The 17,708-nt window shown below is 36.3% G+C and overlaps 1 long non-coding RNA gene across 1 annotated transcript in view; it reads right to left on the reverse strand.

The window, feature by feature from the left end:
* The window catches only part of LOC105545020, a 345,853-nt gene that overhangs the window by 46,171 nt on the left and 281,974 nt on the right, over positions 1 to 17,708 (reverse strand). The window contains exon 5 of the long non-coding RNA XR_001006856.1: positions 323 to 418. This is a non-coding gene — a long non-coding RNA (uncharacterized LOC105545020). The remainder of the gene's footprint in view (positions 1 to 322; positions 419 to 17,708) is intronic.

Below are 17,708 nucleotides of genomic sequence, written 5' to 3' on the forward strand. Positions count from 1 at the left end.
AAAAAATATTTTGCAGTGACTTGTCCAAAAAAGAAAACAATGAAATAAATCACTGACTAGCATTCATAAATGAAATCTCTGCATTTAGCTGAAGCATATAAATCAGGTTTTACAGTAAAAACAAGTTATCTGCAATTTCCACCATGAGTGAAAGAAAAAAACTAGCTGATTAGAGTAAGATTTAGCACATGTGCAATAAGGAGAAAAAAAAAAATAAAACCTTCCTTGATGAAAGAGTGTTTAACATTTTAAGCCTCTACGTTAATGTTTTTGCACACAGTGACTCCTTATTAAATACATTTTTCTCAATAAAGAATGTTACATGTACTAGTAAGAGATGAAGTATAATACTGTCTCTTTTCTTCTGAGGATGGAATAACACAATGTTTCCACTGCATATGCTCGCATCCTGTGGAATCTGGAAAAAATATATACTCTCTGAGTCCATTTATTTCCTAATCGTTGGGTTTATTTATTTTTACCTTTACTCAAAGGATATTTATTGAATGTCTATTTCGGGCAACACACCATATAAGGTTCTGTCAATTTTCCCAACTGACGTTGCAGATCAGTCAGCTGAATATGATGTCTACTTTTTTAAAATCAGGAAAGATAAAGCGTAAATACTTATGATATAAATAAAAAGTAATAAATATTTCCATAAAAGAATGAAATATTAATTAAAGCTTCCTACTATCACCATTCTTTTTCCAATTTGTGAATTCACTTATATTTATATCTCACAGAAACATAAAATTAAGTGTCATTTAGATTTATAATAATTTATTGTTTTTATTTAAAATAATAAAATTGCATGCTATGGTAGCTCTGGAAAATCTAGACTATATGTTCACTATACTATAATCAGTACTCTGCACAGAGACCATTAGGCCATTCCACATATCAACACTGAAAGTCATTTAAAATTGCTATTAATATTATTTAATGATGATAATAAAAGACTAGACTCTGCAATTAACTTTGAGAAAAAATAAAACAATGATTAACATTTGTAAATGCTTATTATGTTCTAGGCATTTTGCTAATTGCTTTATACACATTACTAACTGGATCATTATATTGTCCCTTTTAGGTAAGCACTGCCCTTCTCAGCATTTTACAGATGAGGAAACTGAGGGTCACAACATTTCACTAACTTGGCAATGTCTGATTTGGACCCAGATGAGCAGTACTACCAACAATTATACTAATCTGAAACAGATGATATTTAAAAATAAAAGGCAAAGTGGCCAAGATGGGCAGATCACAAGGCCAGGAGATCGAGACCATCCTGGCTAACATGGTGAAACCCTGTCTCTACTAAAAATACCAAAAAAATTAGCTGGTCTGGTGGTGGGCACCTGTAGTCCCAGCTACTCGGGAGGCTGAGGTGGGAGAATGGTGTGAATCCGGGAGGCGGAGCTTGTGGGGAGCCCAGATTACGCCACTGCACTCCAGCCTAGGCGACAGAGCGAGACTCCATCTCAAAAAAAATAAAATAAAATAAAAAAAGCAAAGTGTTGTTTACAGATAATATAATTGCATGTGTGAAAAAAGAGAATGAACTAGAAATTTGTTACAAATGAAGACATTATGATATTTATATTGTTAATAAATGTAAACTCTCATATATAAATAATAACCAATTTAAAAATATAATGGAAGAAAAGATCTCAATCACAGTCCCAAACAGAAAGATCTTTGCAAACACAAACTTTATACAGAATGTGTAGGACATTACAAGGTGAAAATTTTTCAGAATCTATGGAAAGACATACTATATGCCTTCAATAAATTGCAATTCATCTTGTTCTTAGAAATAAGAGCTCAATGTTAAATCATCATTTCTTTTGGGAAAAAAAAAAAAAAAAAGAACACTCTAAAATCTACAAAATAAAACTGTTACTACAGTAGCTTGAAAAGTAAACGTATAAAACTAGCTGGATTATAAAGAGGAAGAATAAGGAGTTGTACCAGATAATAAAACATACGGTAAAGCTGCAGTTCATATCACTTCAATAATAGGCCAGGAATACACAAAAGCATCAATGGAAAAGAAAGTCCAGAAACACACCCAACTACATATGGAAATTTCCATAAAGAGAGCATCTCAAACCAGTGTGGGTAAAGATAAAATTTTCAATAAATCTGTGATAACTGTATAGTCATTTGGAAAAAGTAAAGCCACATCTCCAAATCACTACACTTAGATAAAAATAAACTCCAGATGGATCAAAGATTTAAAGTAAACAATGAAGCCATTAAAGAACTGGATGAAAACGTGACTGAATTTATTTATAACTTAGGGCGGAGATGGTCTTTCTAAGCAGACACAAAATTCAGAAACCATAAATTTGATAATTTAGACAACACTTAAAAAATAAAAAACACTCTTTCAGCAAAGCTTAAAACATTACAAAAGGAAAAAGCATTTAACAAACAAGAAACACAGGACCCACAGCTAATTACCTAAATGTAGGGAAAAAGCTTTACAAATTAGTTTTTAAAACAGAGAACAAACTCACAAAAAACAAACAACAAGAAACATCGATGAACAAAAGAACTTTGTAAGAAAAGAAACAAATAACTAGTCAGCATATGAAAAAGTCTTAACTTTCCTGACCCTGAAACAAATACAAATTAAAAACAAATACAAATTATGTAAAAACATGATGATATATAATTATATTAAAACATGATCATTTTAAAACGGGGACTAGCTTAGGTATCACTCAGATTTGTTAAGTCACAGTTTATCTAAATACTCTAATAATGTACAGCCCAACCAATTACAAAATTAGAGTAGATCCGAGTAATATGAAACATTTTATCACTTAATCAAATATTTAAATCATTTTAAAGAGTGATAGGAACCATAAAGTAAAGCGAAAAGGTGCTACTGGTAGATTATTTCTAGCTATAAACATTCAAAAATGGTGACTCTTAGAGAGTAAAGAGATTTTAAAGAAAATTGGAGAGAAAAGAAGGAAATTGTATTTCAAGCTTTTACAAAAGCCACAAAAGCCATTCTTACAGGTGTGAGCTAATATTTCATTGTGGTTTTAACTTGTGTTTCTCTTTTGATTAGTGATGTTAAGCATTTTTTTTTTCATTACCTGCTAGCCATTTGTGTCTTCTTTTGAGAAATGTCTGAGAAGGTTCTTTGACCATTTCTTAATTTTTTTTAATCTTAACTTCTTTAAGTTCCATATATATTTTGGATCTCAACCCCAAATCAGATGTATGATTTGCAAATATCTTATCCCATTTTGTAGGTTGTCTCTTCACTGTTGATTGTTTCCAGCAACCTTTTAAGTTTGATGTTATCTTACTTGCCTATTTTTGCTTTTGTTGTCTGCACTTTTCAGGTCGTATTTTAAAAAATATTTTGCCAAGACCAATATCAAGAAGCATTTCCCCTGTGTTTTCTTCCAGTCATGTTTTATAGTTTACAGGTCTTGTGTTTAAGTCTTTAACCCATTTTTAAGCTGATTTTTGTATATGGAGTGAGATAAGGCCCAATTTCATTTTTCTGCACATGGATATTCCATTTTCCTGGCACCACTTAATTGAAATTGCTTTCTGCATCATGTGACCTTGGCACCTTTGCCACAGATCAGTTGATATAAATTGTCATTTTGTAGTTTAAAATGTTTTATAAATTTTAAAGGCTTATATGTATTTGGCATTTTCCTTTACCTCCTTTTTGCCATATATATATATATATAAAATACATATATTTTTTAAGACAGGGCTTGCTCTGTACCCAAGCTGGAGTGTAGTGCACCATCTCAGCTCACTGCAACCTCCCCATCCTGAGCTCAAGTGATTCTCCCACCTCAGCCTCCCTAGTAGCTGGAACTACAGGTATGCACCACCATGCCCAGCTAATTTTTATACTTTTTGTAGAGATGGGGTTTTGCCATGTGGCCCATGCTAGTCTTGAGCTCCTGGGCTCAAGGGATCCTCCAGCCTCAGCCTCCCAATGTGATCACATAGACTTAAGCCACGGTGCCCAGCCATTGCCAGACATTTTTTATTGCTATTTTAAGCAAACTAATTTGTGGCACTCAAACACCAGATGAATACAGCTGATGTTTCAAGAAACTGCCAAACACAAACATTTTCACAGAGGCCATAAATAGCAATGCCAATTAATTTTCTTGCTTTCTCTTTCCCTTCTTTCTTCCTTCTTTCCTTCTTCTGTCCTTTCTTCCTTCTTTTCTTCCCTCCTCTCTCCATCTTTCATTTTTCCATTCTTTTTTTCTTTTTCTTCCTTCTTTCTTTTCTTCCAACAAATTGGCCAATACTGAATGGCAGTCACAATTCCAGGTAAAGTGAATAGAGAAGTAAACAAGATAAGGCTTCCAGCCTTCTACTGCTCACACTCTAATGTGAGAAAATACAAATAAATAGTACAAAGTATTCCAAATAAAACGTTTTTTGAAATGTAACATGTCAGATAAATGCAAATTAAACCTTCAATAAGACACCACTTCACACCCTCTAAAATAGCTACATTTAAAATACTGGCAATACCACGTTGTCAAGATAGTGGAGCAACCTGAATGCTCAAATATTGATGATGGTGAGAGTGTAAAATGGTATAAGCATTTCAGAATACAGTTTAGCATTTTATTGTATGCTACATTTAACATACAATCAGTGAATTTCACTCTGAGGGATTTATCTAATTGCCCCAAAACACTTGTACTTGAAAGTTTCTAATAGCTTTACTCATAGCAAAAAGTAGGAAACAATCCAAATGTCTATCAACAGGAGAATGGATAAACATATTACAATATATTCATAAAATGGAATTCTAATCAGAAATTGACAAAAACATGACTAATAATGCATATAACAACTTGGATGGATCTCAGAAACACTATAACGAGTAAAAAAGGCAGATGTGCAAAGATACATACTGTATGATTCTATTTATGTGAAATTTAGTAACAGACACAATAAATCTGTAGTGTTAGAAATTGGAATGGTGGTGCCCATGAGGGGTGGAATTTGACTGAATTGAATGGACATAAGGAGATCAAGGTGTTGGTTACATGGGCAGATAGGTTAGTCAAAACTCACTTAAAATCTGTGCGTATCATTGTACGTAAATTTTACTTCAATTTTAAAAAGAGAAAAATAGCAATATAAACATTTAGGAGATGATTGCAGAAATCCAAGTTAGAGAGGATCGTGGTAGCAATGGAGGTGGTAAAGTAGTTGGCTGTGAGACATGTTTTGGAGTGTACAGATAAGACTTGTCTACGGATTGGCTGTCAGGAATGAGGAAAAGAAAAGATTCACAGATAAGAAAGGTGACAGGTGTCATCTTCCCTGAGAAGCCTTCTCAAAACACGGCTCATCATCTCCTCCACTAATCATTCTGCATTTTCCTCTTTTTGTATTTGTTAAAGGAGGGTATTTCCTGACTTAGAAAGTTAGTGCTGGTCTTTGACCCAGTATCTCTTCTTTGCCCTTCCCCAGCTCTGCTCTTTGTGACACTGGGAAGGAAAGAGTTGCTCCTCCCTCTAGACTGTGTGTCCCAGTCTTTAAGCTACCTCATCATGTGGCTTCTGGTTAGGTCTGGCCAATGGAAAAAATTATAGGAAGCTTAAAACATGTGAGGCAGACAGAGAAGTCAAGATTATTTCTCTTCCTCTCTCTCTGTGTGTGGAAGCATTTCTCGTCATGGTTATGCCTCCTTCAGGGCCTCAGTTTGCATGAAGTGACTTCCACTCCTGGGCTCCCGGAACATGGCACCACCACTTTGGTCCTTCAGCCTGGTAGGGGCTTCCTGTTCTTGCTAATACTTGGGTTGCCTCAGGGTCTCCTGGCAGCTTTTCAGGATTTCTATCCCTTGTATGCCCAACTTCCTGCACTGGCTTCCCTCCATTTAAAAATCAGAGTACGATTTCAGTTTCCTGGGTTCAACCCTAATAGTCAGGGGGAAAAAACAGAGTAACACTGGGAATGGCAAACTCTTAAGACTAGGTCTGGTTATGATTTTATTATTGTGTTTGCACATTCACAATATATATTTGTAGGAAACATCAGCTTAATAATAACAGCAACTTTGCCTTACAGAATGTTTTAAGAGACCTTTTATTATCCAATTTTTCCCCTTAACATGTGCAGTAATTAGCTTAGTGCTTCTCTCAGAACAAATAAATGTTAGATACTATTATCACTTATCAAGTTTCTTGTATTACTATTCCTCAATAAACTGTCCTCTGAAATCTTGAATCCTGAGGAAAATACATTCATAATGAACCTCAGGCTTAGGGATTCATACATAAACAATTATGTTAAGAATATGATTTAATGAGCCTCACATAAGAAAGACAGAAACGTTTCCTAATGGACTAAAAACGTGTGGTTATTTAAAAATATCTCTAAAGGTTTGGAATGATGAAAGAGTTCTGGAAAAGGATAGTGGTGATGGCTGTATAATATTGTGAATGTACTTAATGCCACTGAATTGTGCATTTAAAAATGGCTTAAATGATAAATAATATTATGATATATTTTTACCACAACAAAAAAGCAAAAATAAAAAAGACTAAAGAAAGTAAATATGGGGTTTAGAGGTATCTGATGAAGTGCATTTTTAAAGGTTATAATTTAAAAATATGTGTGTAAATGTGTGTTAGTCTAGTGTTCTTAATTTCAGAGCATAATAACAAAGAAAATGTAAAGGAAAATGAGGCATAGTTTATTTCTTTTCCACTTCTACCATCTGTTCACATTAGTCACAAAGAAACACCCTTACAAAATTCATTAAACTACTGAGTTATAATTCAATGTGGTAATAAGTCTTCAACACAATGTACACAATCACCAAATGACTATGGCAATGACATCATTGTAATGGTCATAATTACATGACAATTCAGATATTTGATCATGCAAAACATCAGTAAAATAACTATTCTTCTTTTTTGTCAGCCTCTAAATACCTCTATTCATTTGTTATTCAAGAATCTGTGGCTTTCAGGGAGGAGAAAGAAACCCAAGCCAGCAATGGGAGAGACAAAGCTAGGGGGAGGGGAATAGGGTTTGGAGGGGCAGGCAGGAAAAACACCGCACCGTGCACTTGGAGAGTGGAGGGAGGGAGATGAATGTGCATGAAGCCAGACTAATTATGGGAGAGTGAAAGGTCATCAAAATCAATTTGCAGCATGATGTACAAAGGTCATTATCAGACTCAGATTTTCTCTGCCCGTTTAAAACACAATAAAAATAAAGTGAGTGCTTTAATAACTATGATTAGTAAAGAAAAAAGCATATCATTGAGCCATCTGTTTAAATATTTGTGCTACCTTAGTTTTACTCAAAACATCATGAAAGATGAGCAGGAAGGCATTTTTTTTTTTCTATTTGTTTGCTTTTAAAATCCTGACATTTTCTCCGCTGGTTGCCGAGATTTATAACACAGATGAAAGAGCTCCTCTAAAATTACTGCCCTTTGAAATCAATAGCACGGTATTTGTAACGACTTTCTTTTTATTATAGAGCACTTCATTATTATTTTTATTATAATTTTATGGGACAGTCCGGAACAGAATTCATCATTCACTTATTTGAAGTATCTCACTTACTCAATGGCACAGATGGCCTGATCTGAGGAGATTTAATCATCCAGTGTTAGGCCTGCCTTGACGCTAAATAAATGCAAACCCTGAGAGAGACGGGAAGCAACGTGCAACAATAACATTATCTTAGTCACCATTAAAATCTCTGTGAAAACTAATTCATTTGGGAACTTTGGAAGTTAGAGTTATAAAGCTGGACTTTTTTATTTTGTTCTTATTTTTCCTCTAAAAATTAATATAATACTATGACATTATTGGGCAGGACTTTTGAAGTTTTTCAATTGTGTCTATCTGTAAAAAGAACCTTTTACATTAGGACTCAGTACATGTGCACACGTGCATACACATGTACATACATATATATGCACATACACTGAAACAAACATTTTAAGAAGCAGTATTTGCAATTATTATATATGATGCACAATGTTATTTTCCAATCTAATTTTTTTGTAATGCTAGTCATAATCCACTAAACTGTTTTAACAAATAGGTCTGGACTTTCTGTTTGAGAAATAGATTCAGGAGGTCCTTCTGTGTTTTAAATGAAATATGTGAGTGCTTAGTGTAATATCTGGCACATAGTAAACATTCCACATTTACAGCAGTTTTTATGAGAAATGTCTTGAACAGATTTTGCAACTTACCACAGTTTAAAACAACTAGGAAATGCTCTGTCTATAAAGGTAACATCTCTAAATTTTTTTTTCTATTCATATTATTCTAGCCTTGATTCCACCACCCAGTTCTAAAAAACTGACCAACTATTGATTTTACATTATGGACCTACACTGGTAGACAGGAAAAACACAAACATGAGGAAAAAATATCAGTGAAAGAATGAGGTTTCCTTTCTATCCTCAGCCTTTCGCTTCACTTACTAGTTAGCTTTTGTCTATATTATACAATGTAGGCAAAAAGGTAAAAGTATAAATTCTGTAAAATCCCATCATTTTAAAGAATTAGAGAGTCAATAAACTGTGACCACAAAGAAGAAAGAAAAGAAAGGGGGCAAACTGAGGACTTTTCCAACTTCTATGTATCATGCCATTCATTTACTTTCCATAAGCTTAGAAGGAGACTTTTGAAATCCTTTAGCTAACTGAAGTATTTTCACACTTAACTTATTCAATCAATAAATATATATTTATTGTAAACCTGTATTTCTACCTTACGGAAGTGTAAGTTTTATGCATGTTTAATTTTTTTGTGGTTTAGTGAAATTATCCTTTCTTAAATACTAAATTTTACACCTCTCCTGTGACAAACTAACCACAAATCAAGATATATATAAACATGTTGTTTAAGAAATTTTCTGAAACTTGTTCTTTTAGTTAAGAGCGAGAATCTGAAAATCACATCAACATACAATTTGAAGCTAGACTGAGACAACATTAATCTGTATTAGCCACAGACTGAGGGAGGGACCTGGGAACCATGCAAAATGTACTTGTAGAGAAATAATGACCAAACATCAAGAAAAGGTAATAAAAGTCAAATAGGAAAGGCAAGAAAAGATTGCTTTCTTTTCTGTACACACTGATGTGGTCTCCATTCAGAGGATGAAAAGATGAGAATTTTTCATTGTGCCCCTTAATATTCAGTATTCAATGAAAGTTGAACATTACTTGTTTAGCTTTGCTATAGCCATAGACCTGTGAGATGTGTACTTTGCACTAACCTTTGTAATGGCAAGAAAGCAATAACAGAACTTATGAATGGGCCTGAAAAGATGATGGGGCCCAGCAGAAGCATGCTGTGTGTAATGGAGGAGTGTGAGTTCACACGCAGGGATGCAGCATCAGTAGGAGCACATAAATTCAGGTATGAAGGGAAAATGTCAAACTTTTTTCTCATTATTTGCTTTCATTATGGAGCCCTATTTTTGCCAAAAGTGGCCATTCTGAAACCCCAAGGTTCCATTTTCAAAAATTCACATGAATAGGAGTGTCAACGTAAACTGGGGTTTATAATACACTACTTGATGAGTGTTGAGGTCGATTGAATGAATGGCTGTCCACGTAGACAGCTTGAATACTGAAGCCCAAGTACATAAATGAAATAGTCAGAAGAGGAGGCACCCAGAAAAGCACCTCATATCCTTCCCCAATCAGTTTACCTGAATATAGGAATTCTCATTGTAACTCTCCTGTAAATTAGGGTTCCAAGATAGAAACTGAGTGTATGGATGAAAGTGAGCTCTTCTTAGGCTGATTCTAGCCATTTCACTGTGCTAACCAACCCCCATGGCTAGTCATTTGGCCACAAAATGCAGGGGTCACATTCAGTAAAAAAGTTTGGGCTAAGCACAGATATACATTGTAGTATTATTGGTCTGATATTAGGCACCTTGATATGGTTTGGCTCTGTGTCCCCACCCAAATCTCATCTCAAATTGTAATCCCCACATATTGAGGGAGGGACCTGGTAGGAGGTGATTGGATCATGGAGGTGGTTTCCCCCATGCTGCTCTCGTGATAGTGAGGGAATTCTCATAAGATCTGGTTGTTTGATAAGTGTCTAGCAATTCTCCCTGTGCTCTTTCTCACCTGCTGCCATGTAAGATGTGCCTTGCTTCCCCTTTGCCTTCTGCCATGATTGTAAGTTTCCTGAGACCTCCCCAGCCATGTGGAACTGTGAATCAGTTAAACCTCTTTTCTTCATAAATTACCCAATCTCAGGTAGTTCTTTATAGCAGTGTGAAAATGGACTAATATAGAGAATTGGTACCAGAATAGTGGCATACTGCTATAAAAATAACCTGAAAATGTGGAAGCAACTTTTGAACTGGGTAACAGGCAGAGGTTGGAACAGTTTGGAGTGCTCAGAAAAAGACAGAAAGATGTGGGAAAGTTTGGAACTTCCTAGATACTCGTTGAAAGGTTTTTACCAAAATGCTGATAGTGATATGGATAATGAAGTCTAGGCTGAGGTGGTCTCAGATGGAGATGAGGAACTTGCTGGGAACTGGAATAAAAGTGACTCTTGCTATACTTTAGCAAAGAGACTGGTGGCATTTTGCCCCTGCCCTAGAGATGTGCGGAACTTTGAACTTGAGAGAGACGATTTAGAGTACCTGGCAGAAGAAATTTCTAAGCAGCAAAGCATTCAAGAGGTGACCTGGTTTCTCCTGAAAGCATACAGTTATATACACTCACAAAGAGATGGTTGGAAATTGAAACTTATGATTAAAGGGGAAGCAGAGTGTAAAAGTTTGGAAAATTTGCAGCCTAACCATGTGGTAGAAAAGAAAAACCCATTTTCTGGGGAAAAAGTTTAAGACAGTTGCAGAAATTTGCATAAGTTAAAAAGAGCCGAATGTTAGTAGCCAAGACAATGGGGAAAAATGTTTCCAGGGTATGTCAAAGACCTTCATGGCAGCCCCTCCCATCACAGGCCTGGAGGCCTAAGAGAGAAAAATGGTTTAATGATCTGGGCCCAGGATCCCACTGCACTGTGCAGCCTTGGGATGTGGTGCTCTATGTCCCAGCTGCTCCAGCTCCAGCCTGACTAAAAGGGGCCAACACACAGCTCAGGCCGTTGCTTCAAAAGGTGCAAGCCCCAAACCTCGGCAGCTTCCATGTGGTGTTTGACCTGTGGGTACACAGAAGACAAGAGTTGAGCTTTGGGAGCTTCTGCCTAGATTTCAGAGGATAAATGGATTGGATGTCCAGGCAGAAGTCTGCAGCAAGGGCAGAGTACTTATGGAGAACTTCTGCTAGGGCACTGCAGAAGGAAAATGTGGGATTGGGCCCCCCACACAGAGTCCCCACTGGGGCACTGCCTAGGGGAGCTGTGAGAAGAGGGCCAACATCCCCCAGACCCCAGAATAGTAGATCCATCAACAGCTTGCACCGTGCACCTGGAAAAGCTGCAAGCACTCAATACCAGCCCCTGAAAGCAGCCAGAGGGGCTGCACCCTGCAGAGTCACAGGGGTAGAGCTGCTCAAGGCCTTGGAAGTCCACCCCTTGCATCAGCATGCCCTGGATGTGAGACATGGAGTCAAAAGAGATTTTGGAGTCTTAAGAACCCTGGCTGGGTTTCACACTTGCATGGGGCCTGCAGGCCCTTTGTTTTGGCCAATTGCTCCCATTTGGAATAGGAATATATACCACATAAATGTACCCCCATTTGATCTTGGAAGTAACTAACTTTCTTATTTAGAGGCTCATAGGCAAAGCCTGTACCCCCATTTTATCTTGGAAGTAACTAACTTGTTTCTGATTTTAGAGGCTCATAGGCAGAAGGGACTTGCTTTGTCTCAGACGAGACTTTGGACTTCAACATTTGAGTTAATGTTGGAATGAGTTAAGACTGGGGGACTGTTGGGAAAGAGTGAGATTGGTTTTGAAATGTGAAAAGGACATGAGATTTGGGAGGGACCAGGGGCAGAATGATGTGGTTTGGCTCTGTGTCCCCACTCAAATCTCATCTCGAACTGTAATCCCCACATATCAAGGAAGGGAACTGGTGACTGGATCATGGGGGCAGTTTCCCCCATGGGAGTTCTCAGAAGATCGTGTTGAATTTCCCCTGCACACTCTCTCTCTCTACTGATGCCATGTAAGATGTGCCTTTCTTCCCCTTCCTCTTCTGCCATAATTGTAACCCCTTCACCTTCTGCCATGATTGTAAGTTTCCTGAGGCCTCCCCAGCCATGTGAAACTTTGAGTCAATTAAATCTCTTTAAAAAAAGTAAATTTCCCAGTCTCAGGTAGTATCTTTATAGCAGTGTGAAAATGGGCTAATACATATCTGTATTCTGGAAAAAAAAAAACAAAACAGTCTAGGTTTGAATCTTGGGCTGTGTTCATTATAGTTGTATACAATGACCAACTTTTGACTTCCTCATCAGAAAAATGGGCATATAATATCTCTCAAGATTGTTGGGAGAATTAAATGAGATATTCCAGGTACATCCTTGAATCACACCCAGGACATAGTAAGCCTGTAATAAATATGTTGTATCTTTTTTATCACAACCAAAATTTTTAATTATTAGTGTATTTTTATTATACTTTCTAGGCTTCTTGATGTAAGAGAGATGAGGATAATTTCAGATTCTCTAGCTTTCATTTGTGTCTTCTGCAGATGCGGAGAGACCCAGACATATCAGATCATAGATCCTCTGAATTTCCAACTTTTAAAAAATGTGTAATCTTAGTTTCTTAAACAATCCTCCAGTTATACATTCAGATAATATTGGAATATATTACACATATTCCTGGAATGTGTTATACAAGATATCCAGAATGGAATTTTGAATATGACTCAGACTAGGAAATTTGAGGACAAAAATTCATAAGCTGTTTAGTGATTCACTAACACTGCTAGTTTGTTCTTGTAGTTATGATTCCAAGTCACTGGTAGGCATGAATAACTGGACACAAATAATTACCAATAGTGAGATGTTTTAAGTATCTACTACTGTATTACAAGCCATCCCAAAATGCAGTTACTTAAAACAATGACTATATTATTTCTCATGACACTGCAAGTTGGCTAGGATCAGTCAGTTCTTCTGCTCCATGTGATACTGCCTGGGGCTGCAGTCACTGGGGGCGTTCAACATGGACATCCAAAATGTCCAAAATGGCTTACAGTTGGTTCTGGCTGTCCACTAGGAGCTTAGCTAGGGCTGCCAACTGGAGCACCTCTGCTCTCCTCTACATGGTCTTTCCATATGATCTGGGATCCTTACAGCATGATGACTGCATTCCAAAAGGCCAAAAGTAGAAACTTCCAGTCTTCTTAAAGCCTGGACTTCAAGGTCTCAGAATATCATTTCTTCTTCTGAAATTGCTATTCTCTTGTTCATATTCAGTTATAAGTCAGAATTCAAAGAGAAGGAAAGTGACTTCTACCTTTTGATCTGAGAAATGGCATGTACAGACAGGGAGGAGAGTAAACTTACAAGACAGATATTATGTAAGCTTTATCTGGTACTTTCTTTATAATTTTTTACCCCATTAGATCAGAGATTGGCAAACTATGGCCTGTAAGCCAAATCCAGCTGAATGCCTGTTTTATAAATAAAATTTTATTGGAATACACATTTGTTTGTTTACGTATTGACTGTAGCAGCTTTCAGGCTACAATGGCAGAGTAGAGTGGTTGTGACAGACTTTGTGACCAGCAAAACCTAAAATATTTATTATATGGCTATTTTCAGAAGTTTGCCAACCCCTGAGTTAGACTATTAGCTAGTTCTTGCAAGCAGGTAATACACACACACACACACACACACGCGCGCACACACACACACACACACACAGAGAGAGAGAGTCACTGACTTAACGATGGTTTGACTTACAATTTTTCAACTTTACAATGGTAAGTAGGTGATACATGCTCAGTAGAAGCCATACCTCAAGTACCCATACAACCATTCTTTTTTTCACTTTCAGTATAATATTCGATAAATTAAACGAGTTATTCAGATTCTATTATAAAGTAGGCTTCTGTTAGATGATTCTGTTCAACTATACTCTAATGTAGCTGCTCTGAGCCTACTGAAGTTAGGCCAGGTTAAGCTATACTGTTTGGTAGTTTGGGTATATTAAATAAATGCATTTCAACTTGATATTGTCAGCTTACAATGGCTTTATCAGGATTTAACTTCATTGTAAGTCAAGGAGCATCTGTGTGTGAGGGGGTGTGTATGTGTGTGTGTGTGTGTGCACATTTTTTCTTAAATCTGCAAACAGTACACCTGTCAACAGAGTTGTTCAGCAAATTAATACTCTAATGTATTTTTTGATATAGGTAGATATTTTTACTGACTACTTGGTATTATTCAAATAATATATTTGTGTAATTTTTATTAAAATCATAAGACTATTCTTGTGTTGTAGTTCATTATATTTACTTGTGCTTCAACCTGCTCAAGTTTTGCAAAGTGAATTTCAGTGCAAAGCAAGTAATCAAAATTCACATTTCAAATTAATCTTCATGGAAGTATAAGTCATGGTAAAAATGGGGGAAATGTTATATACACAATGTATCTCCTTATATGTTTAATATAGTTACAATGACTTTGAGAGGATATAGCACCAGATTTTTGAAATTCTTTTGTAAAACCTATTTTTATTCCAAATAGCCTTTTTTTCTTTCTAAATTGGGCAAACTGCCATTAGAATCTTGCACTGGTTTAAATTTCTGATATATTTCCCTGAAGAGCAACATAATCGTGACTTATAGAGATGTGTATTTATGAGTGTTTACTACTCACTCACAAGTATGAATGAGGTTGTTTTTAATAATCTCAAGCATTCCTAAAATATTGGCAAGACTCTTTGTTATATGTGATGGGAGAATATAAAGATATGTACTCCATGAATCTCAAATGTATTACCTAGGTTAGGACTTCCCATACTCCCCTAATCATAAGAATTCCAGCTGGGTGCAGTGGCACATGCCTCTATTCCCAGCATTTTGGGAGGCTGAGATGGGTGGATCACCTGAGGTCAGGAGTTCAAGACCAGCCTGGCCAGCATGGTGAAACCCCGTCTCTACTAAAAATACAAAAATTAGCCAGACTTGGTGGCACGTGCCTGTAGTCCCAGCTACTTGGGAGGCTGAGGCAGGAGAATGGCTTGAACCCAGAAGGTGGAGGTTACAGTGAGCCAAGATCACGCCACAGCACTCCAGCCTGGGTGACAGAGTGAGACTCCATCTCCAAAAAAAAAGAGAATTCTCAGAGGTGATCATTAAACATGCAGATCATCAAATTACACATGATTCAGTAGGTCCAGGTTGAGGCTTGAGAATTTGTTTGTTTAGCAAATACCTCATATGAGTCTTCCATCATTGAAGTTGGAGAAAGATGGATATGGTTGATTCCTGAAGTGTTTGGGAAGCTTGTTGATATGAAGGGTTTAGAGAGCTTTTATATGTAAAATGGGTGTTATTCACACTAGCTCCAGTCACTAAGTCAACTCTTGGTAGTAGAATCTAATTTAGTCAGAATAAATAACTTGAGCAGTTATAAATACACTACATAATACAACCATGGTCTGAAAGAGTTACAACCCCTTCAAGGATGTTTAATATTTTACCAAAAGATTATTTGGATACTGGAGAAAATTGTAGACTTATTTAGGGAGTTGGAGAAAAACATTTTGATAAATATTATTTATATTTAGGTTTTGTGGTCAAACTTTCTGATCTTAATTTAACTACAACATAAAAATATCCACCAATATTTTAAATGCAATTCTAATAATAAAGTATGTATCAGTTCATCAATTGGGTGTTTAGGTTTGAGTTGTCAAAATAACATTCATGTGATGCACATAATTTCTGAGACATTCGCCCTATTGTCCTTTTATATTATTTATTCTCTCCCTACCATCACACAATTTCTTTTCTAGGGTCTAGTCATTAATTTACTCTCTATACATGTCTGTAAGCTAGATATGAAAACTTGAAAACTTTTTTTTTAATTGTTGTGCTCTTGAAATCTAACTACTCATTTCTATACACAAATAATTTTCAAGCTGAGAATCAAATCAGAAACTCAATTACATTTACAATAGCCAAGATAAAAATAAAATGTCTAGGAATAAATTCAACAAGAGAGGTAAGTGATCTCTACAAGGAGAGCTACAAAACACTGATGAAATAAATTATAGATGACACAAAGAGATGGAGAAACATCCCATGCTCATGAATCAGAAGAATCAATATTTCTTAAATGATCATACTACCCAAAGAAATCTACAGATTCAATGCAATTCCTATCAAACTACCAATGTTATTCTCCACAGAATTAGCAAAAACAATCCTAGAGTTCATATGGATTAAAAACAAAAAACAAAAAAAACAAAGCCCAATAGCCAAAGCAATTCTAAGCAAAAAGAATGAATCCAGAGGCATCACAGTACCCAATCTCAAATTATACTACAAGGCTATAATAACTAAAACAGCATGGTACTAATACAAAAATAAACACATAGGTGAATGGAACAGAATAGAGAACCTAGAAGTAAAGCCATATACTTCCAATGAACTGATATTTGACAAAGTCAACAAAAATAAACAGTGGGGAAAATTGGCTAGCCACATGCAGAAGAATGAAACTGGACCTCTATTTCTCACCATATATAAAAATTAACTCAAGATGGAGTAAAGATTTAAATTTTAAAACCCGAGACTATAAAAGTCCTAAGAAGAACTCTTCTGGCCTAGGCAAATAATTTATGACTAAGACCCCAAAAGCAAATGCAACAAAAAACAACAATAGACAAATAGGACATAATTAAATTTTTAAAAGTTCTGCCCAGCTACAGAAGTAACAGAATAAATGGATAATCTACAGCATGGGAGAAAATATTTGCAAATTATGCTCCAACAAAGGGTTAATAGCCAGACTCTACAACAAACTCAAACAACTCAACAAGAAAAAAAAAACCCTATTAAAAAGTGGGCAAAGAGCATGGACAGAATTTCTGAGAGGAAGACTGAGAAAGACATTTCTCAGACAACATACAAGTAGCCAACAAATATTTAAAAGGCTCAACATCACTAATCATCAGAGAAATTAGATATCATCTTACACCAGTCAGAATGACTATTATCAAAAAGTCAAAACACAACAGATGTTGGTGTGGATACTGAGAAAAGGGTATGCTTATACACTGTTGGTAGGAATGTTAATTAGTAATACCTCTACGGAAAACAGTAAGGAGATTTCTCAAAGAAGTAAAAATAAAACTACCATTACACCCAACAATCCCACTGCTGGCTATCTACTAAAAGGAACAGAAATCGGCCAGGCACGGTGGCTCATGCCTGAAATCTCAGCGCTTTGGGAGGCTGAGGCAGGTGGATCACAAGGTCAGGAGATCAAGATCATCCTGGCTAACACGGTGAAACCGTGTATCTAGTAAAAATACAAAACAATTAGCCAGACATGGTGGTGGGCACCTATAGTCCCAGCTACTCGGAGGCTGAAGCAGGAATATGGCATGAACCCAGGAGGTGGAGGTTGCAGTGAGCTGAGATTGCGCCACTGCACTCAAGCTTGCGCGACAGAGTGAGACTCCGTCTGAAAAAAAAAAAACCAGAAATCATTAAAAATACACCCACTGGTCACAATAGCAAAG

The sequence above is a fragment of the Mandrillus leucophaeus genome, unplaced genomic scaffold (genome assembly GCF_000951045.1).
Source record: "Mandrillus leucophaeus isolate KB7577 unplaced genomic scaffold, Mleu.le_1.0 Scaffold316, whole genome shotgun sequence".
Taxonomy (NCBI): domain Eukaryota; kingdom Metazoa; phylum Chordata; class Mammalia; order Primates; family Cercopithecidae; genus Mandrillus; species Mandrillus leucophaeus.